We start from the raw sequence: 22,239 nt of genomic DNA, 5'->3' as shown, positions 1-22,239 counted from the left end.
GAGTAGAACTTGCATGGTAGGACTAAGATGACTTTGTTTTAAGAGGATATTAGGGAAAGTAATGTAGACAAAAAGTTGGGGCAGAGTGGATCCTCATTTTTCTATTTTCTTTTTGTGTTAATGACCCCAGAAAGGACAATTTCAAAAATACGGACACCCAGAGGTTGGATTTTCACTGCTAAGTTTAGAGTATACTCCCCCAAAAATATGTTCCATGGAATATCTAGGAAAAGTTAACCAAGACAATCTAAACTCCATCATCGAGTATCATGAACCAAAGGGAAACTTTAGAGAATATATGGAAAAATGAAATGTTTAATAATATTATATTCGAAAAAAATAAATTAGGCAGTGGTTCATATCATTTTGAAGTTATCTGGGGAGACATTTGAAAGCTCATCATAAATTATTATCCTCTGATAAATATCTGAAATCAGAAGGAATTTCTGACAATTCATAAGAAAAAGACAAGCAACTTAATAGGAAAAGCAATAAAAAATATAATTAGGCAAATATCATAAAAGAAAATGACAATATAACAACAAATGTTCAATCTTACTAGTAATTAAGGAATGTCATCAAAAACAAAACACACTATTTTCATCAGATTGAAAACATTAGAAATTCAGGTAGCAGCAAGAGCAGGTGAGGATGGAGGGAGAGTGGACCCCTCATGATCTAGGAGTGAGATGATAAACTATAAGAACCACTATACAGAGAATTGAAAGTATTTTGTCAAATTCTAGTATGTGTATACAGTGTTACCTATAACCAATCATCAATTCTCATATTACATATAGATTCACAGATACATGAGAAAACATATTCAAGGTCCATCAAAGAATGGGTTCAGAAAGTAAAGCAGCCTAGATATCCATCACTTGTCAAATGGAGACAAAAAAATCTGTTGGCGGTTTAAACTACCAGTCAGCAGGACTGAGTGAGGTATTTCTAGAACAATGTGGATAGAGCTCTAAAATTAGGCTTGATTAAAAACTGCAAGAAACAGAATGAGATTTATAGCATGATGTCATTAACTTATTTTTAAAACACACTTAACGCTATAAAATCCACACACCTAGACAACAATGCAAATGGTTGTGTGAAAGGGGAACTGGAAAGACAAACTGAAAGCATTAACAGTGATGTCTATGGGAAGGAAGGTGTGAAGGAAGGTAGGCATGAAAGCCAAAGACCAAACATAAAATAGATTACACATGGAGACATGAGAGAAGAGATCCTAGGGTATCATGACTGAGGAACACAGTTAACTCAATTCTATACTTCCGATAAAATAAAAATAAAAACAAAAATAGAACAGCTCCTTTCCAGTCCACTTTTGAAACTTACTTATAGTATATTTATAAATTCCCTTACTCAAGTTCTTGCAATATTTTTTTCTTTTCTAACATCCCAAGGATGTATATGGTTTCTTTTCTAACCATATACATCCTTGGGATGTTCATAAAAAATTGCTATCGTTAGCCCTGGACAACTTCCTATGGTTTCCAAAGTCTATAAAAGCCTCAATTTGCTATCTATAATAATAAGGGTAGCACAACTGACAATTAAATGAAGGAATATGGGTACAACAATATTTGGTATGTGTAATGAACTTGGGTTTTAATAAATATTAGCTCTTTTTCCTCCTCTTTCTTCCTTCATATTGATCTTCCTCTTTTTACCTCTGAAGTTTCTCCAGATTCTTACTCCTCTTTCTACTATATGACTTTGCAAATAATTATTTTAACATTGTCTAATCTGTTCTGCTTGCTGCCACACATCCTGATTTTGTTCAATTTTTCCTCTTTTTCTAGTGGCTACTGTTGCTTCTAACAAAAGGCTCTGGAGGTCTAGGGAAAGAAGTGAGCTAAAGGTATAGAAAAGTTCTCACTTGGCTGCTTTAAATTCTTCCAGCCCCTAGATATCACTTCCATTCAGTTTACTGGACCTGATGAATATCCTGTTCCCTAACGCAGCATCTTTCTCATCTTGCCACATTGATCCTCAGTAACCTCTCCTGCATCCTTTGGGAGAGCTGGCCGGTCCTGTACATGATGTCACTCTCCTGGTCGTGCTCCCAGCAGGGCAGCTAGAAACCAGCCTCTCGCCCTCTACATATTCTGGACAGGGGACAGACCTCAGTACGACAGTTTGCTTGAGCTTCCGTGGGCATCTGTCTTGACTATCACTCACCAGCTGAAAACACGATTCAAAATTACCAAGTGGGGCCACAGGAAGCCCTCACCAGCTCTGACATAAGAGGACAAGAAACTCCTCACCCCAACCAAACAGCAACATCAGACGTAAGAGAAGACTCTGAGCTTTCTCCAAAGGCATCCACTCATAAAATCCCCTCTTCTCCTCTTTCTCAGTCCTCTTAGATCTTAGAAGTGGATGACCAGGCTCAAAATTCCTAAGACAGAGTCTCAAATTCTTTCAAAAGCCTTATATAGTAATTTAGAAATGAAATTTTATAACTCTTTCTGTGCCTAATAAACACTTAAATCATAACACTGTATTGCATATAGAATGCTAAAACATAAATACAGAAAGAAATTTATTATCGTGGGAGGATTTGAAATTTATAGATCATAAAAGTAAACATTAAGTAACAATATTAAAGATTGAATTTTTAATAATATGACACTATATACATATGTTAAACCATTATGTTGTACACCTAAAACCAATTCAATGTTATGCCAATTTTATTTCAATAAAAAAGAAGGGGGAAAAAAAGGTCAATCTAATAGCTAGTAAAATGTAATCAATAAAGAGAATACGTGTTCTTTTGAATATGAAGACATTTTAAAAAATGGTCCATGTGTTAATTAGGCCACAAAGTTAGTCTCAACAAATTCTACATTCTATGATCACAATGCAATACAATTAAAAGTAAAAAATTATAGCTAAAAGATACTCATGAGTTTAGAAGTGAAAATTAAAAATACAGGTCTGATCAATAATTACAAGGATAATACTATGTATTAAAAGATGGACTATGGAGCCCCTGGGTGGCTCAGTCATTTAAGCATCTGACTTCAACCCGGTCATGACCTCATAGCTCATGTGTTTGAGCCTTGCATCGGGCTCTGTGCTGACAGCTCAGAGCCTGGAGCCTGCTTCGTTCAGATTCTGTGTCTCCCTTCTCTCTCTGTCCCTCCCCAACTCATGCTCTCTTTCTCTCTCTCTCAAGAATAAATAAACATTAAAAAGAAAAAAAAAAAGAAAAAAGATGGACTATGGCTAAGGAGTAAAATTTATAGCCCATATAAGATTTTTAATATTTAAAAGAATATATCCAATGATTTTATTTGAACCCTAAAAAAAAAGCAAGAGATTAAATACATAAATATTTTAAAAGATTAATGAGGAAATAATTTTTTCTCTGCANGCTTTAGGCAAGATTGATTAACAGGAAAGTCAAGGATAAACAATATTAGCAATGAAAAAGCACAGAGTACAGACATAGTAAAGATTTTTAAAAATTCTTAGGTGCTTTTAAATATTTTATAGTAAAAAAATAAATAAAATAAAATAAAATACTTTATAGTAAAATTTGAAAATGTAAATAAAAAGAACAATGAATATACAAGGCAAACTCGGGTAAGTATCATTTAATAAGTGGACATCCAACTCGAAAAGCCCCCACCCCCACAAAAGAGCTGAGGCCAGATGGCTTTATTGTTTACTTTTAACAACCCCTAAAGCAAAAAGGAACGCATAAACTTCATAAAGTATTCTAGAAACTGGAAAAATAAAAACCTATTTCATTTAATGGATCATTTAAATCCTGATTCCCAGTTAAGACAAAAACAAGACAAAACTTTGGAAACAAAATGGTAAGTCAATCACATTTATATAATTAGATGAAAAACTCTTAAATTAATTATTCACATAGAAAGTTTGACAGATATTTCTAAGGAAAGATTCAACACAAGATAAAATCATCAGAGTATTTGTCATTTTCTGAAATCTCACTGTAAAGAATTCTCAGGCATGTGTAATGCAATCATTCTTCTTTAGATTTGAGGGATGATAAAAAGCCCTTTGCCTGTAGCTCTTTACTCCTAATTACATACAAGCTGTGTTTCATTTTCAGATTGAAAATTGTTTTGGGGTGGGTTTTTTTTTTGTAGATTTTGTGTGACTGTATTTACCAACTCCTAGAAGTCTTGGAAAATATTTTAATTTAATAAAAGACAAAAATAGCCTTGAGGGAAGTGAGGAGAGTTTCTTGTAGTGAGTGAGCTCATGGCTGTTATTTCTGCCTGCTGCACATAATACATATGACAAAAGAAAGATAAAATTAGAAGTAAAAGCACAGCATTAATGATTGAGTGAAAAGAGCAAACTACCAGGTGTGCATTTTGGAAAAAAAATTCCCGCATAAAGCTATTCATATTTATATGTACATACATATACATTCATATATGCGGCAATACCATACAGGGAAAAAATTGGAAAAGATTCTCACCAATATATTAGTAGTGATCACTTTCGGAAAGTTGGCTTGGAGATGTAGAATGGGCAGTTTCATTTCTTTTTCATAGGTAAGTTTCACTATTCATAGTTTTCAATATTTTCAAGTAAAACTTATATTCAAGGAAAAACATGCAAAAGGAGAAGTCCTTTCACTAAAAGAGAGAAAGAAGACAGGGAGAAATAGAGAATGAGAGAGGAAGAGAGAATAATTATTGTAAATTGGGAAGCATAAGTAAATAAAATAGAAATATTCTCAAAGTCCTAAAAAATCTAAAGCGGATAGTAGAATAAATATCTGAGGATTCCACTACCCAATATGGGTGATGAAATGAGTAGTAATTTCCCTAAAAGACAATGGAGGGTGGAGAATCAGATTCAGCAGGATTTGAGAACACAAGGAAGAGTTATCAGTATCTTGTGAAAGATGTCCTGCAGAAGCTATTCTTGCCCAGTGATGGGGAGCTACGTCCTCTCCCCAGACACCAGTCAAGAAGTTTTCTATTTAAGAAGTGGAATATATACTGGGGATTTAGGTAAATTGAAAAATGTTAATTTGGAGAATAGGTAAATCACTTAATAAATTTGATGATGTAGCAGCAACAAATTGTCTCCCTACCAAAAACTGAAAGTGTAGACCATTCAAAAAGAATAATAAGAACTAAATCTTACAGGATTCAGCCAAAAGAATGCTCAGTGTATATGTTATAGCCTTTTGTTTGTCAGAACACATAAATGAATATAAATAAATTGCAAATTCAACCCATAACAGTTAAAGAACAGTAGAATAAACATGAAGGAATCGAGATAAAATTAGAAATTAATAAAATAAAGAACAAGTAACCCAAGTGACTCAATAAAACCAAAAGCAAGTTCTCTAAAGAGACCAATAAAAACTGTAACACTCTGGAAAGTATGATAAAGAAAATTAGTGGGAAAATACAATAGAATAAACAATAAGGAAGAAAATGGGAAAATAATCATAGGTACAAAGAAGTATAACACATTTTAGAAAAATTCTCTGTACAACTTTATTTCAGTAAATGAGGAAATAGATAGTGGATAATCTTCAGGAAAAGTGATCAATATTGACACAAAGAAATGAAAGATTTTACTATATTGATAACAAAAGAAGAAATTAAAAAGATAGTTAAAAACCCACTACAAAAAATTCCAGATGGGTTCCAAAACATCTCAAGGAATATAGGAATTAATCTGCTTCAGCATATGGTGAAAGTTGGAAAGATTCCCCTTTAACACTACAAAATCGTCAGAATCTCAGTTATGAGAAGATAGCAATGGTAGTAGCAGTAGCAATAGAGATGGTAGTAGTAATGAAATTTAATCTCACTAATAATTATAGATGAAAAACTCTAAAGAAAATATTGCCAACAGAAGCTAGAATACACTTCCAGAATGTAAAAAATGCTCTGAAATTAGAAATCTCAGATTTAAAAAGGGGGAAACTTTATAATAACCTGTATAGCTGTCAAGAAAGTGTTTAATAAAATTCAATTTTTACTCCAAATAAACCTCTTAGTAAGACAGCATTAAAAGAAAGCTTTCGAGACTTTGAGAAAATGTATCTGTCTGAAAGCAAGATCAAAATACCATATTTTGCAAAAATGGTAGAGACATTTTCTTTAAAATCAGGAACAGAGATATATTATCACTATCATTATTCAATATTTTTTTGGAGAGCTCAGCTAGGGGATTTAGATTTTTAAAAATGAAATGCCATATGAACATTGGAAGAAAGATTATATTGTCCTTACTTGTTCTTGAATCACTTCTCCCTAGAAAAGCCAAGCAAATCAACTGATAAATTGTTAGAACTAGGCTGTCAAAATAACATCTCTAGGGATTTGACATTGGAAATGAGACCTGAAGAGTAAGAAGCTGACTAAGGGGGGTCGGGGGGTGTGTATGCTTGAGTGTGTATATGAGTTTGTGTGTATATGTATGTCAGTATTGCTGTGACTGTGTACATGTACATATATATATACACAGATATGTTTATATAAATAGGTATGTGTATCCATGATTGTGTGTGTGTGTGTGTGTGTGTGTGTGTGTGTGTTGGTAGATAGAGCAGGAACCATTCCCTCCTAGAAGAAAGAAGAAACTCCAAGGCCTTGGGCCTTGGGATAGGAGAAAACTTGGTGTTCCTGGAGAACAGAGCCCACCCTGGGAAGATGGAGGTTACTGATCCAGGCAAATGAGTAGAACATGGTGTCTGAGAGGCAACGAGAGGCCAGTCATGTAGAATCTTGTAAGGCATGAAAGGAGTCTGGATTTTGTTCAAAGTGAAGTCTCTGATGAATTATTAGCAGGAGAGTGACACATCCAATTTACATTTTTAAAATATTACCATGACAACTGGGCAGGTAATTTAACTATTGTTCTGGGAAACTGCTTAGGAAGCTTCTTGTGGTTGCTCTTGTGAGAGATATGGTGGCTGGGCTGGAGAAAAGTAGACAGATGTGAGATATATTTTGGAAGCGTAATTGACTAAACATGTGAGTGGAATAAATGTAGGATGTCAGGTAGAGGGGTTTGCAGTGATACAATGAGCAACTAACTGGATGGCTATTGTTGCCAAGAAACTGGGAGAAGGGACATTGGGCTAGAAGCATGTTGTGGGGGTGATGAGATTCATTTGGGGTGTGCAAGACTGAGGAGCCACTTAGAAATCCAAGAGGATATGTCAAATTTGACAGTTGAAGAAATTATCTGGAGTTCAGAGGAAAAGTTTAGTCTAGAGATATGGATTTGGAAAAAATCAATATTTAAGTGGTTTAAAAAGCTATACAGCAAAATGAAATCACCCAGAGATATAGAGGGAAAATAGAGACGAGGACCCAGGCCTAATCCTAGAGACATCACAATATCTGTGTACCTTGCAGAGAAAAAGGTGAGAGAAAGAAGACCAAAAAAAAAAAAAAAAAGTAGGAGGAGGCAGACAAATGAAAAGGCACACGCGTGCGCACACACATGCGCACACACACACACACACACTAAAACAACAGAAGAAAGTGATTTGGCATTAAAAGGGCACTTAATTGGGCCAAATTATGCTAAAAATTTGAGCTAGACGACTTTTACAAGAAGAAACCACATCCAGATTGTAGTGTGCTGGAGGGAAAATGGAAGATAAGAAAGTGGTCAGATACCGACAGTATAAGTAACACTGTCAAGCAGTTTTGCCACCAAAAAACTGCACAATAGCTGGAGGGTGAGATTCACTGTGCCAGTGCTTCTTCCGCTTTGGTGTGCATACAAATCACCTGTGACTCCTGCTACAGTTCAGCTTCTGCTGCTGGAGCTCTGAGATCTGCACATCTAAGAAGTTCTCCATCAAGACTCATGATACAGGTCTACACATGTAAGTAACAGGACTGTTCTGTGAAGGATAAAAGCTGCAGAAGTATATGTCCAGGTGAGGTATTCAGGATAAAATTGGCAAATCAGACCCACAGGAATCAAAAATATTTCCTAGTGTCAAGCTTTCCTGTTAACTTGAAAAACATACAAGTGAAAAAAGATACTGAAGTCTGGGACATACCTCATGACCCCTTATGTCCTTCTTTACCACACTGAACATATGCTCTCTGGACCAGAATAATGAGTCTTCTAAGATGCAATCTGTAGGTTATTATCTCTCTATTGAGAACATTTAAATTGTGAAACATCTGTACTTTACACTCAAGAGAGTTTCATAGTTTAGATGATATTCTCCAGAGAACAATGTCTCATAAACCCAAACATTCTGGATTTATTAACTATAAGAAATCCTTCAGCTAGAGATACCTCAGTGGAAGCCCTCTCCAGATAAAGCCTATTCCTCCTGGTAAATATCATCAGTCTATTAACCTGGAGGTTCAGTTGACAAGTGGGTTCGACCACATCCCCAAGAGAAGGGAGGGAATGGTTCACAGGCCAGCTGCCTTCACTTGTCCTCCCCACGCAGGGTTACGGTGAAACCCTCACTCTCTATTCTCTTCCTATATCCATACAGAAGACTTTCCACTCTCGAGGGAACAATATGGGAGTAAAAAAACTTCCTCCACTGTCTCCCTTCTTTCCTTGCTATGCTTCTTTAGAAATGATGTGACCGTCTGGTGAGACGGGAGAGAGGCTCTGGTTTACCTCATCACCAGCTAACGGGGTCAGTTGTTAACTGAGAAACTCTATTCTATGTGCCTGGCTCAAGCTTAGCCAGGTTTTACTGTAATGGTTTTCTGCCCAAGCAGATTCTGCAGAATATCTCCAGAGCAAGAAGGTGGTCCACCCTACTTGGGTAAAGTTAATTTGGGTGAAAATTCGAAGGCTCTAGAAAAGTTGGTTTTGAGAAGCAGCAGAGAACCTGGAGAAAACCTATGCCAGTTTGTCTCCTTGAGTTCCCAGATCTAAGTGAACTAGAGAGCAGATGAAATTAAAAATTCACCTCTTAACCTCAAGCATGTTATTTCTAAAAAGCAGGATATTGTGGGTGTGATGGGGAAGGAAGGGGAGAGAAATAGAGGAGGCTGAGGGAAAAGACTTCATCTTCTTCTATATACATACAGAAATTTTTAGAAGACTACACTTTCAACTGCAAATTGTTTCCTTAGGAAAGTGTGGGGTGAATGCAGTTTCCCCATTTTATCACATATACTCCTGTGTTATTTAATTTTTAAATGTGCGTTTAATTTTTTAAAACCTTTGGAAGTTTTAAAATATATAGATACCAAAAACAAAGTTTAAGTAAATGTTGTTCCAGAAAACAGTCTCCATCTACAGAAACAGACCCACCCTTCAAGCCAATACCAATTCTACTTTCTATGAAAACTGTCCACATTCTTCTCAATTGTTAGGAACCCTGCCATGTCTAGAAGCCCTAAGCACATATCTATAAACTCATATGAACAACTTCACTTTTGCTTGTAGAATGCATGCTCTAGTTCCCCATGTTTGTGCCCTATGCTCCTACAAGCCACTGCGAGTAGGGCCACATGGCATCTTGCACATCTTTGGTTTGCCTGATGGAAACTACCCCTTGCATGTGAAAGGTGCTCAGTCAGTATTCATTGACTAACTGATGGAAACTGTTGAGAGGCATGAGAAGCCCCTCTCAGTCCTGTTCACCATCTTTGTAACTCTTCAGAGACATGGCCCACGTTAGCGGCATCAGTGAGAGCTGAGCCGAAGGCAGCCGTATCTCCTAGACATAAGGCCCTCATTTATCTCAGGTGCGTTCCTCAGAATTATGGAAATTAGTAAAATGATAAAGAAAGCAAGTGAGTGAATCACTAACCCCTATGTATTACAAGAAATAAATGTCTAGCCCTGAGTTCCTAAAGACCCTAATTGAGTCTAATTTCAGACCCATGTCTTAGAGCTGTTTACCAGCAGAAACTTTCATTAGGAACAATAATGTACAGCCCCGATAACACGTTTATTCATGCTGTGCACTGCTAGTCTCTGGGCAACATGCATCAGGCCCTGGGACTGGAAAATTCCTTCTTTCCATGATCTAATGTGAATAACTTCAACTCCCATCTTTGGTGGTAATCAAATAAAGGCAAGTGATACTGGCACCTCAAAGCATTTATCATCCTAGTATTTCCGGTGCCTCTACCCTTGAGGATGCCCAGGAAAACACATTCCCAGTTGAGAAGGCACAGCAGCTGCTACGATTCCAGAGTCCTTGCTGTTTCTTCACCTGCATTTTTTCCTCTTTCTGAATATACGGCCTTATTCCAATTTTCCTGTAAGAACCTTCTTCCAGCAGGAGGGACTCTGTTTACTGTATTTCATGTGCTTGTGTTAGGAAATTCAATCTGAGGTTCATAAAGATGTAACAATAGAAAAGCAACCCATTAAAGAGATATGTTGAGCAAAGATGGTGAGTAAAATGAAGTCTCTTGTTTCTTGTAAAATAATAAGCTAGAGGGTTAACCACACTATCGAAGCATTCAATAATTTTTAATGGAAGACGAGGGGAGAAAACTTTCAAAATTCAAAATTACTAAAATAATACAGCTCACATTTACCTTGGCTTTGGAGTTGAGAAAAAACGTGTTATGAAGAAAATTAACAATGTAAAAATATGTTTAAATCAATAGAAAGCACTGGTTCAAAAGTAAGAATAATCCATCAGTAGGTCAATGCATAAATTAACACAGAATATACATAATACGGAATATTAGTTTATGAACAAAAAATATGTCACATCTATATGTATTAATGTGGTAAGATGCTCACAATGTAAGTGAATAGCAATCTGTCGAACACAATGTGTAACATTGTAGTTATATATTTTTTCCTGTGGAAGTGGGGGGGGGAGGGGCAGAGACCGAGAGAGAGAGAATCCAAAGCTTACTCCATGCTGTCAGCACAGAGCCCGACACAGGGCTCAATCTTACAAACGCTGAGATCATCACCTGAGCCAAAATCAAGTCAGATGCTCAACAAACTGAGCTACCCGGAGACCCTTGGGGAGTTACATTTTTAATGACATGAGATGTGTGTGTTTATGTGTGTGTGCATTAGTATATAAATAAAATATATGTTTACATACATGCATAGGAAAAAAAAGGAAGAACACACAATACATTGTCAACAGCAGTTATCTTTGAAAAACAATATTTAGTGTCTGAAGAACTCAGATACACTTAAACTTTTTTCCTCTCTGTGCTTTTGCTTTCAATTAGACAGAGCAGTTGACAAAATTTAAAAACATAGTACCATACATGGATATATTTTCCTTTAGTTAAGCTGAGTTAGGATTATTATCAATGCTACCCAATACCGTCCCTATCAAAAAAAACCCATATGATTCCACAAGGGTGTAGCCTCTAGCAAATAAGAAAAATTTTCTCTGTACCCACTTTTTTCTCTTTAACATACTATTTGCATTAGCATCCTAACACGACAAATTGTATACCATGTATATAAAACAGCTTCCCTTGCTCTTACATCCCACCAGCGATCACTTCATTTTTCTCTTCACTTTTCTTCTACTTCCGTATTTCTTGTTTTCTCGAGTCCACTCCAGTGAAAGTTTTCATCTCCATCACTTCTTTCATCCATGTCACCACTGACCACCAATTTGTCAAACCTAATGGACACGTCTCTGTCCTCTTCTTTCTCGTCTGCTCAGCAGAGTTGGATACAGGTGATTCATCCTTAAAGCACTTCCTTCATTTGACTTTCCCGACACCTAAGACACTTATTTTCAGGTGCTGGAAGCTCCTTCTTGGCCTCCTCTATTGAACTGTCTTCCTTTTCCCTATTTCCTAAAGCTAGAGTTCCTTGGACTCAGTCCTTAGACCTCTTCTCTTCTGTACCTACACTCATTCTGTACATGTTTACATCCAACTCCATGGCTCTAAATATTGTGAGTCATAATTTAGAGTAATATCACTATTGTTGCAAACCCCCAAATTACAGTAAATAAACAAAAGCTTCCTTTTTATTTAACAGCTCAATGAAGAGTTTTCTAACACGTGTGCCATTATTTAATAAAGGATCAGGATTTATGACCTAAGCGTTTTGTATGACTTCCTCTCTCTCTCTTCAATCTCTACTCCAATTCCAGGAAATTGTCATTTTGAGTTATTTGTTAACTGAAGCATTATTGCTAGCGCTAATGATATGGTTCCAGAGGCATGTGTTCCCACATGAGTAGGTACTTCCCAGGAGACAGGGTTTACATGCATCACACAAAAGTTTAGTGGATTGACAACTGGATGGAGTGCACACAGATAAGTAGATCCACTGGGAAAGATGTAGTTTGGTCGGGGACAGCCAAGTTAGTAGATCAATACAGAGAAGCTACTTTAATTCAAGGTAAGGCCAAAGCGCTTATGAATGAATATTCAAATCCATATGACTCTCAAGATTTCTGCCAATGTCACAGGTATAAGTAGAATAGAAAGAGCACATGAATGTCAAACACACTTGTCGGGAAAGCAGAGAATATATATTATTTAGAAAAAGTCATCAAAGTTGAGATGATATAAATTTAAAAATTAGCTCAGCCACACCACAATTTTATTTCACTGGATAATAATAATAATAACTATAATAATAATAGTTAACATTAATATAGATCAGGTTTCCAGATATTATTCATAGCTTAATTCATGTAATCCTTACAAAAATTCTGTAATACAAATAACTAAATTGCCTTTATACAGATGAGGGAACTGAAGGGCTGTGGTTCAAGTGACTTATTCAAGTTCCACAGTAAGCTATTGGTAGCATTTGAATTAAGACTCAGGAAATTGAGCTCTAGAGTTTGTGATTCTAAAAAATATGCAATATGATTTCCAAAATATTAAAACCATGAATTTCCAAAAGATGAAAGAGAAGGAATGACATTTATAGAAGTTATAGAATTACTATTTCTGTACTTTGCAAAATAAGTATTTAAGATCTATGATGAATACACACTGGGCTGTAGATATTTTAGGAAATCTCTTTTAAAAGAAAAACGTCTTAAAAAAACATCTAGGGATGCCTGGATGGCTCAGTTGGTTGAGTGTCCAGCTCTTGATTTTGGCTTGGTTCATGATCCCAGGGTCCTGGGATCGAGCCCAGTGTTGGACTCCACACTGAGCATAGAACCTGCTTAAGATTTCTCTCTCTCTCTCCCTCTGCCCTTCTCCCCCACTTGTGCTCTCTCTCTCTCTCTGAAATTAAAAAAAATAATAATAATAATAATGCAGAAACATCAAAAGAAAAGGAAACGATCAGACCATTATTGGTTTGAAATGGCAATATTTGCAGTTGCTGTTGCCATGTTATTAGACAGCAATAAACATCAATTTGAAGCCCTCCAATCTATGAAATGATTAGTCACAGATTAAATACTGAATCTTAGTGTTATTCCTTATTAGTATCATTATCAAAACAGATAAGCACAAAACCATATTTTTTTCTATCCCATGTGCACACACCTTACCAGGAAAAGAATGCATCTATATTCATGTTGCTAGCATAGAGTAAAAATATAATTATGAGCCTGTATAGCAAAATGGTTCAGAGAACTGACTGAAATTAAACAATGCCCATCTTTCATTAACCAATGTTGCTGCTACCACCACAAATTCTATTGCCAACAGACTAGCACTGAAGTTTATCCTGCCAACTTAATCTTCTTGCCTCAGGGAGATTTAAAAAATACACAAAAACTTGTTTGAAGAATCTTGAAGAACAAAGGATAACTTCTCCCCAACACCATCTACCAAAGCATCAACTTTACACATCTCTGTTTTTATTTTGCTGATGGACTCAGTGTACACGGTATCTCATTTTATAAAACTGAAATCTATTTTGTTACCCCTGGTAAGAAATTTAAAAAATTTTTGTATGATTAGTATGTCTTTATTTTATTCATCCTCCAGAGGACCTGGTCTGATATGTATTTATTCAACCTATTTAGTTTTTTTTCTATTTTCTAATTCATTCATTTCAGCTCTCATTTTACAGTTTTATCCTTCACTTTCTCTTTGAGCCCTCTCTAGTTTTTTTCCCTAAATCCTTACTTTGAAAGTAAAATTTGTAAGTTTTTTGCCATTCTAAAAAACAAGTCTTTTATAATAAATAATTTACGTTTAAGAACTGTTTTGGCTATGAAATGCTTTGATTTCATATTAATGTTTCTTGCATATTTGATCATATGCTTTAAGAACAATTATTTTATAACTTTTATAATTTAGGTATTGCTAATTTGACTTTCATTTCTCTCTATTTTTATTACATTCTGGTAACAAAAGATGGCCTGTGTAATTTTTATCAATCAATTATATAGTTATTTCAGGGCTACTACAGGTCAACTCCTTACCACCATAAATACAACCATTCCCATTTCCTTTCCCCAAATGTTTTGACTTCAGAGCATTTACCACTGTTAGTAATTACATACTTCTTTTTTTTTAATGTTTACTTATTTTTGAGAGAGAGAAAGAGAGCATGAGCCAGGGGGGAGCAGAAAGAGAGGGAGGCGCACACTCTGAAGCAGGCTCCAGGGTTTGAGCTGTAATAACAAAGCCTGACACGGGGCTCAAACCCACAAACCACGAGATCATGACCTGAACTGAAGTCAGATGCTTAACCAACTGAGCCACCCAGGCGCCTCAGTAATTACATATTTCTTAACATGTCCACTTGCTTATTCTGTCTCTCGTACTCTGCTCTTAGCTCTATAAGGATAGCAATCAGGATGTCTATTTTGCTCATCATTCTATTCCCAGGACGTACCTATGTTTTTGTCTGGGGAATGAAAGAAGTGTCCCTCACTTCATTCAAGAGAGAGTCATAAGGTGATGGTGGGGAGGGTGGAGAGTAATGAAAAGTGCTATGATTAAAAGCAAGCACACAAGAGACTGTCATGAGGCAAAAGTTAGTATCAGCCTTAACCGAGAGCTATTGGTATTGTTGTCTTCTGCTTGGTTCAGACAAGATAAGGAAAGAAGGCAGAAAGTTGCAGCGTCTTCTACCAACTTCCTGACTGGATGGATACACCACTTCACTTCACAGAACAAATTGTGCATAGATCATGGATTGATTTTTTGTTTGCCTGTTTCACTCTGTGTAGTATTGATGATGATGATATTGGATTTGTTGCTCTCTCTATATTTATAGTCTCTGGCATCTAGTCTGTAAACCTTCCAACAATGGCAAACAGGAAGCTATTGTAGTGGGTCATGTTGCAAATTTTAACAAAATCTGATTTTTAAGTTTTTGTTAACTTTGTCAATTTTCAGGGGGCCTTAGTAAAATGTTTAGAGACTCTGCATTTAGGATTCCTCCCACAATCCACTTTTTTTAAATGTTTATTTATTTTTTTGAGACAGAGAGAGAGAGAGAAAGAAGAGACACAAGAGGGGCAGAGAGAGAGGGAGACGCAGAATCCAGAGTAGGGCCCAGGCTCTGAGCTGTTAGTGCAGAGCCCAACGCAGGGCTCAAACTCAGGAACCATGAGATCATGACCTGAACTGAAGTCAGATGTCTAACCAACGAAGCCACCCAGGTGCCCAGACTAACCTTGCTTTAATCTGAAATCCAGATTGGATCGGATGCTACTTCTTATACTTAGAATTGTTATGCTGTTAAGACCTCAGTTAATGCATCTATTCACTCATAAATACATATGTCAGTTAGAATACTATGTTCTAAGCTTTCACAATCACGTTATTATCAACAGCTTCCATAAGCATGCTATTACCTATGAAAATTGGAAAACTCATTTTAATCTGATCTGTGAAACAAAATGTCTACAGTTGGATGAGGTGTCGTTGCTTGTTATCACCCTTTATTTGTGAAGCACAATGGGAATGAATTGACCCAAAAACAGAATTTTCAAACTTCTCTTAAGGAATCACTGCAATTACTAATGATAATGACAAAATAAGCTTATAATGATCGACATGTTTTTCTGATGGCACATATTTCTTAGTGCAGATGGACATTATCATCTTTCTTTTCCTAAGGAATTATCACTCAGCTTCAAGAGTCACCATAAGCATCACTTCTCTGGCTTCCATCTCCCCAAAGTAGACAGTGTCTTCTCTGTTCTCCCAAAGAAAACTATTCATATCTTTTTATATCACTATTACTCACTTTCTACTTTACATTGTAATTATCTGCTCACCTACCAGTCTTTTCCAATGGGCTTTCCAATGGGAAGGAGCATTATTACTCATTTGTACGGCCCCAATACTTACCACAGTGCCTAGAAACAGCAGCACTAAATGAATAGAGTAATGTGATGGGAGAGTGAAAAGGAGACACAGAAGAAGTTTTAAAAAAATGAGAGGGGAAAGGAAGAAAAGAAAAATCACATAAAAAATAGCCTGAATCAGATTTTGATAATGTGTGTGCGTGCGCGTGCGCGTGTCTGCATGCATTGGGAAGAACTCACATAGAGCTCATATATAAAAAGGGATGAACTCATATAGAACAATTTAAAACCAAGAAAAGGTTGATGACTCTTCAGTTTCCTCAAAGTCTGTTGTGTAGTTAGAAATCCTCATCAAAGTATTCTAGTCCTATCTACAAAAGCAATTATTACTATATCTGCCTCACTATTATACTTTGTTTTCTTTTTCTATCTAATCAACTATCTGAAGAAATAAGTAGCAGATTAAATACATATTTAGTAAGCACACAATAATATTTGCTGAATAAATCAATGAGCGAATGAATCTCTAGCAGTAAATGAATACCTAAGGCAGAAAGTTAAAAATAAAACATTGTTTACCTACTCAGAATTTTTAAAATGTGCTTGAAATGCTTTCATTCTTTTGTGAAGTATTTGTTGATGCTGCAATACTGAGGGGGATGCAGTCTGTAAAACTTTGTTAATTAGACAGGGAAAAATTCACCATAATTGTCCTTTATGTTCAAAGTGGAGGCTGTTGACAACCATGCCCAGGTCTATTCTACACCAATAACTTTCTAGTCACTGCTTTGGCTCTGCTGTCTAAAAAGCAAAGGAATTGCTAATTAGCAAGTGAGAATAATACTTGATTGACTCCACTAAATTAGATTTTGTTGACCTGCCAAAGTGAATTTGTCATTAGCATTTATTAGAAACACATACATGCATGCGCGCGCGCACGCACACACACACACACACACACACACACACACACAGAGAATGCCTCCAGAGGATTGAAGCATTCTATATTGTTAGGGGTACTTTCTTTTCACTCACTAACTCAAAGGAGAAAGCTGTGGAGTCAAAGGCCTATGGAAAAATGTCAGCTTTTTCATTTTCAACTGTTGGCCCTAGGCAGATTGTTTAACCTCTCTGAGTCTCAGTACTCCAATATATAAAATGATGATAATTGTGCTTTCATTGTACAATTATTATGAGATTCAAAGGAGATAATAAATAGAAAATCCTGCCGGTACCTAATGTTATGCCTGGTGTTTATTAGGCACTTGAGAAATCTTTTTCAACAGAATTTTTTAGGGTTAATTCTATCATTACAACAGCTTTGAAGTTGAAGATTTTCTGACTACATTCATGAATTCATTTATTCAGTGTATCTGCATTGGAATAATATTGTATGAAGGACCTCTACCTGATACACCCTGAAATGTAATTCCTCTCTTCAAGAAGGCTATGATTCACTTAGGGAGATAAGTGTACATATGACTAAATATTATGTAGGGTATGATATGATGAGGTACTTTTTTATCTTTCTTTCTATAGCTAGATCTAAATGTCTCCCCAAAATTAGTCTATTTGTTTGGTTTAATGCAAGTGTTTATGTTGTTTTTTAATGCAATATTGCTACTCTAATTGGTTATTATCAAAAATTGACTAGCCAAGTTGCTCTAGTAGCTAATACATTAGTTCTCCATTGTAACAACAAGCTTCCTTCCTAATACCTTCTTTTTCCAGTTATTTAAAAAGCTAAAATTTTCAAGAGTTACAATTTATGTAGTTCCTTTCATTTTATTAGTAAAGATGTCTTCCAATTCATAAGACAAGTATCATTATAAGAAATAAGTACAAAGGTACGAAACTGGCTTTGTTATTGTGTCCTTTATTTCCCCAGTATCAAAGTTCTTCCATTAACGCATAAAGGAAAAAGCTTCATGCAAGTTCTGGGATGTCAGGCTGTGTCTTTTAAACTGGGCCTCTTGCTACCAAAGTAAATGAAGGAGAAATAAAGACAAGAAAGCGGTGAAGGTTAAGGATGAATTGAGGCTAGTAATGAATGGAGAATGGTCCAGACTGAAAAACACACATGAGGGTTCAACACATTAACATATTTGAGTGTTTAAGGCAAACAGAAAGATGCTTTGAGCGCTGTTTAGGTAAGCCAGCATGTCACATATAAAGTTTTGAACTTCTGTACTATTTAAATAATTGCCCTCAAAAAGATTCCTTCATGTTTTAGTTGTGTCACTGTCATTCAAAGATATTTTGCTCAATTTTGTGCTTGTTACTACTGGTCATATTTATTTCTATTAACCTAACAACTAAAAGTTTTGCAGTTACGTATTCTTTAAAAAAAAATAAATGGTATGAGAGGGCACCTGGGTGGCTCAATCGGTAGAGCATCTGACTCTTGATTTCAGCTCAGGTCATGCTCTCAGGGTCACGGGACTGAGCCCCACATTGGGGCCTGCTTAAAATTCTCTCTCTCTCTCCCTCAGCCCCTCTTCCCCAGTCACACACTCTCTTTTTCTAAAATAAATAAATAAACAGCATGCAATTTCTGTTTCTTAGAAAAATATCTAGACCATCATTCAACTCTGGACAAGCTGTCATGCTTTAGCCAGGATTGTGATGCTCTAACTGGCCTCCTCACTGTCCTTCATCAGTCCACTCAGTAGCTCTGTGCACTTACGAATGTTACTTAACTTCATTGCACCTCAGTATCTTTGTCTATGAAGTGGAGATAATACCTGTTTTTCTAAGCTTGAGATAATATACGTAAGCCAGGGATACTGCGTGCATAAGCATTGCTATTATGAATATTCCCATTCGTCTGCTGCTTCCTCAGTCTTCTCCTCACTTATCAGCAGTGCCTGACTCCTCTCCACCACTCCGGAGGATACCATGCTGAATACGTATAATTATAAACCAGAGCTCAAAAGGCAAGCTCCTCATGAATAACAAATTCAATAAAATGCAGAGAAAAACAAAACGAGAAAGAACCCGCTTCTTAATCAACACAGGTACTCTCTGACACCTTAAAAATAAATTAAAATTTTAAGTCAATATCTTCCCAGAAAAGCAATCTGCAGAAGTGATTCCATACAGGAGCTACGGACAGATAAAATCAGTCCTTTGTACTAGTCTAATCCAGGTTCTAAAGCCAAAATAGAAAAAGTCTAATCTGGGGCACCTGGGTGGCTCAGTCACTGGAGCGTCTGACTTCGGCTCAGGTCATGATCTCGCTGTTTGTGGGTTCGAGCCCCTCATCTGCGTCTGTGCTGATAGCCAGCTCAGAACCTGGAGCCTGTTTCAGATTCTGTGTCTCCCTCTCTCTCTGACCCTCCCCTGCTCATGCTCACTCTCTCTCTCTCTCTCAGAAATAAATAAAACATTAAAAAATAAAAAGTCTAATCTACAGGGACAGGTACAAAAAAGGTACAAAAAGTAAAATGTAAAAAAATTAAAAGCAAAATTTACTAAGTAAATTTTTTGGTAAAGTACAATTATAACAAGAGCAAGAACTGTTCCAGGGATCAAGGAAAGTAATTTTATTTATGTAATCTCTACAAATTTGCTTAATGATAATAGAAACCTTATTTGTGATAGCCTCCTCAAGTAATCAATAGGTTTCCTTGTATGCACATTATCAAAAGGGACTTCACTCTTTTAATAGCAGTTATGTTCTTTTAATAGCAGGAATATTCTTCTCAGAACATTATGAGGAGCTTTTTGGCTTTATTTGCCTTTTAACATTATGTAAGCCTGTGCACTGAAAGGCAGCCTGAGGCAACATGCAAGCTCATTGTTAAGAAGCTAAAAATAAAGTTGGGAGGCAATAATAGCACATATATTTTTTAGAGCTTGAACCAGGCACATCTACAAAGCAATAATCATCAAATGTAGTAATCTCTGCCACTGTCTCTAGAAGGGGAAACGCAGCATGTGCTATGGAACAGCCCCAAACAAACAAACAAATTCGCTGAAAGTGCAAGGTACACTTCCCGAGAAATACACAGTACTCAACATATAGGGGAAAACATACAACATACACGAGACAATACGACAAAGAGACCATATATATTCCAATCACTGGCACTAGCAAAAGGCTCACTTAATTGCTATAATGTCAAAGGACTTCCTCTCCAGTGTTCCTCGGACACAGTGATAACCTGTTATATCAATATTTCATTTGCTGTAGGGCAATTTCTTATGAGCTTGAAAGTGACCTCTCGGGAGAACACCTCAGTCCCCACTCGCACAGGCTTTGCTGTCTGACTGCCACCCCTGCATGGTACTATCCAGCTACAGCTGCTCTTTACCAATGAGAAGAGAAAAAGGTGTGTGTTAGTTTTGATGAAAGCTTGCTACATCTCTACCCTACTCATAAGGAGGCTGTAAGAGCAACAGGGTCCTCACAGAGAGACAGCACTGGCAGCATTAGATTCCTAATGCCTCTGACTGACACTTCATTCAGTCAGAAACTGAAGTGAGGAACTGAGAAGTATCCAAAGTGGAAGATGTGGCTTCTACTTAGGAACGCACCTACAGTAAGCAGACTCTATTCTGAAGAAATAAATCTCCATGAAGAATGTATAAGAATATCTTCAAAGAGAAAATGTCACAGGCTTTCAACATGGTATACAACGGATAATATGCACTTATCCATCTATATGATTCCTAATTCTATCACTAGCCTGTACAGCTCTGAGAAAAGCATAGGCACATACACAAAATCCTGTGAGAAAATTACCCCCATTGTTACATGTATGAAATTCCTATTCTAGAAATGTTATCAATATTGCATTACATACTAAATAGATACAATTGGCTTTGTACTCACAAACCACAAGATTATGACCTGAGCCAAAGTCAGACGCTTAACCGACTCAGCCATCTAGGCGTCCCTTGGCTTTGTCATTTAAAAAAAGACAAAATTCACTGTGCTAAGATCTAGTTCCCATTTTCTTTCATTCATTCATTAAAAACTAAATTTATTGAGAAACTTCCATGTGCCAAAATGCCAGAATATATTACTCTTCCTGTTAAGCTCTGACTAAAACTCTTACACGTACAAACATATAAAACTCTGTAAAAAAAAAAACAAAAAACCATCAATTACTATCTATGTGTTATTCCTGTTATATAAGTGGTAACATTATTTCATTATATTAAAAATAGAGATAACTGTGCCTGTAAGATACAGATATAATTCACCACAAAGAGACCTAGATCTTACTTTCATTTGTTCATATATTCAAAAATAGTTATTGAAAACCTTTGATCAGCACAGAGTAGCATGAAGTCCTAGAGAATACAATATATAAGATGAAAAAAAAAAATCCCTTGCTTTCATAGAGCTAAGAGTGCAAAGGGACATTCAGTATTAAACCAGCAACTGCTATTCATGGGGATGAGCGCTAGGAATGAGGAAGTAGAGGGTGCTATGGGAGCAGCGGGGTCAAAATAAAGATGAATTTGAAAATACTTCCCCATGGACTTGATACCTCATTGAACAGGCAAGTGGGATGGTTTCTAGCAAAGGGACCAGCATTGTGAAAATCTCAAGGTCAAAAAGAGAAAGTGGCTTCTAGGGACAGAGAGAAAAATGTAGATATGGCTAGACTAAAACACGGCCAGACACAAGGCAGACCCGATCAGGAGGCCCAATCTGAAGTTCTTTTATCCCATGACGTGGGGTTCCACTTTTCTCTCAAGCGCTAATGGACTCAAGAAAGTGTTCTAATGAGCTTGGCATTATATCCTTCTGGTTGGATACTACATTTAAAGAAAGTGACTCTGGAGTCAAAAATATCAGGTGTGAGGAATCTTGAAATATTCATTTAGTATCAGTAAATGAGAGTGGCTTCAACTACCATGGTTAGAATGAGGATGATAAAAGTATATGGAGAAGTAACTGCGTGGCAAGATCAGTAAGACATAAACAAATATGCACACATTAGATACAGAAGAAGCAGAGTCAAAAGCAGCCCCACCAGAATAGGAAAACTGGGAAAATGGTGTTACCAACTGATGAGACAGTAGTAGCACAGGAGAAGATACAGTTTTAGGGGACCAAGAAAAATGGT

At 36.5% G+C, this 22,239-nt stretch overlaps 1 long non-coding RNA gene across 2 annotated transcripts in view; it reads right to left on the bottom strand.

Moving 5' to 3' along the window:
- Positions 1-22,239, bottom strand: part of LOC144222058 (uncharacterized) — a 175,164-nt gene that overhangs the window by 355 nt on the left and 152,570 nt on the right. The gene's annotated exons all lie outside the window — the stretch shown is intronic.

This window comes from Crocuta crocuta, unplaced genomic scaffold, assembly GCF_008692635.1.
Source record: "Crocuta crocuta isolate KB4526 unplaced genomic scaffold, BGI_CrCroc_1.0 scaffold376, whole genome shotgun sequence".
Lineage (NCBI taxonomy): Eukaryota > Metazoa > Chordata > Mammalia > Carnivora > Hyaenidae > Crocuta > Crocuta crocuta.
Note: the sequence above shows the minus strand (reverse complement) of the source record. Positions and strands in the feature narration are given on the sequence as shown.